Source organism: Mesocricetus auratus, unplaced genomic scaffold (genome assembly GCF_017639785.1).
Source record: "Mesocricetus auratus isolate SY011 unplaced genomic scaffold, BCM_Maur_2.0 Super-Scaffold_15014, whole genome shotgun sequence".
NCBI lineage: Eukaryota > Metazoa > Chordata > Mammalia > Rodentia > Cricetidae > Mesocricetus > Mesocricetus auratus.
This window is the reverse complement of record NW_024429186.1, coordinates 67,455,627-67,457,035: the sequence shown is the minus strand read 5'-3', so window position 1 is coordinate 67,457,035 and position 1,409 is coordinate 67,455,627. Positions and strand designations below refer to the sequence as shown.

Sequence of the window (1,409 nt, the reverse complement as noted above, 5' to 3'; positions counted from 1 at the left end):
GGAAGGGAGAGGGAACTGGTATTGATATGTAAAATAAGATTGTTTCCAATTTAAATAAGATTTGTAAAAAGCCACATGAAAGAAGGCAAACCATCACTACTGATTAATGCAAAGCTTGAAATGAAAAGCTGTTGTTAAAGCTGTCCCACTTTATAAATAAAGTAAGTAAGTCATGGAGTTAAGATTTCTGAGTTATGATCGGTGTTGCGAGGGCGGCGGGCACAGCCATGCCCCACTATTACGAGGACAAGGTGGAGGGCAGCGCGTGCGCAGGCGTGAAGGAGGACCTGGGTGCTTGTCTACTGCAGTTGGCCTGTGTGCTCCAGGAAGGAAAATCCCCACGGCAGTGTTTGAAGGAAGGATACTGCAGAGCTTTACAGTATTCATTTTTTTGAGTGTAAAAGATCAATGTTGGATACCAGATCAAGATTCAGAGGAAGAAAAGGATATTGATAACATTATATTGAAGCAAGATGAAAATTAACCCGGATTTTCTCTGGTCCTTAGCAGAAAAGAGCCAACGTAGGAAAAGTAGCTGCTGCATCTGCTTGACATCTGGACCAGGATTTCCCTTCAGAGAACACTAAAGAAAATGGATAAGTGCTGTTTCTGAATGATTCTGTCATATGAAGTCATTTATAGAAGATACATTTGATTGAACAAGTATGGGCTAAGAGTTTAATGTGTTTTGGGAATTAATTCAGGAGGTCATAATGTGACTGACACAATTAGTACCGTAGAACCTGTTGTCAGGGTTCTTCTAACTCTTATTTGTTTCTTGGTTTCAATTTAATCCAGCTATCTCCTCATAATGGGTAATATCAACCTACGTCCACATCTTAAGATCTTTGTAGCCCAAAAAGGAGTGTGGGCCCACAAATCACATCCTACTGAAGCATTCTGGTCTTTTCTGGGTCATGCTCCTACTCCAACCTTTGTGATCTTGCCTAGATCGTGATGTGTACTGTGCCTACTCCACTCGCAATCTTATTGGATGAGTTATGGGCCTCATCCCTAAACACTGGTTTTCCTTTTCAATCTCATGCTATCTTTGAAGCACACTGTTTTTATGCTGTTTGTTTGTTTTGGGTTTTGGATTTTTGATTTGCTTTTCAAGCCAGGGTTTCTATGTGGCTTTGGAGGCTGTCCTGGAACTTGGTCTGTAGATTAGGCTGGTCTGGAATTCACAGAGATTCACCTGCCTCTGCCTCCCCAGTGCTGGGATTAAAGGCTCGTGCCACCAACACCTGGCAACTAAGCACACTATTTTTATGTGTTGCCCTTATGTGTTTTAGGGATTGGGTCTTAGGCCAGGCTGGCCTGGAACTCACAATGAAGCCTTGAATTGGAGTTTATGGGTACAAACCACCATGCTTGGCTTAAAGAACATTTTTTTTTTTGGTTTTTAT

The 1,409-nt window shown here is 41.7% G+C and overlaps 1 pseudogene; it reads left to right on the top strand.

Moving 5' to 3' along the window:
• The first annotated feature begins 227 nt into the window (after positions 1–227).
• On the top strand, positions 228–739 carry LOC121139496 (annotated as a pseudogene).
• Positions 740–1,409: the final 670 nt, after the last annotated feature.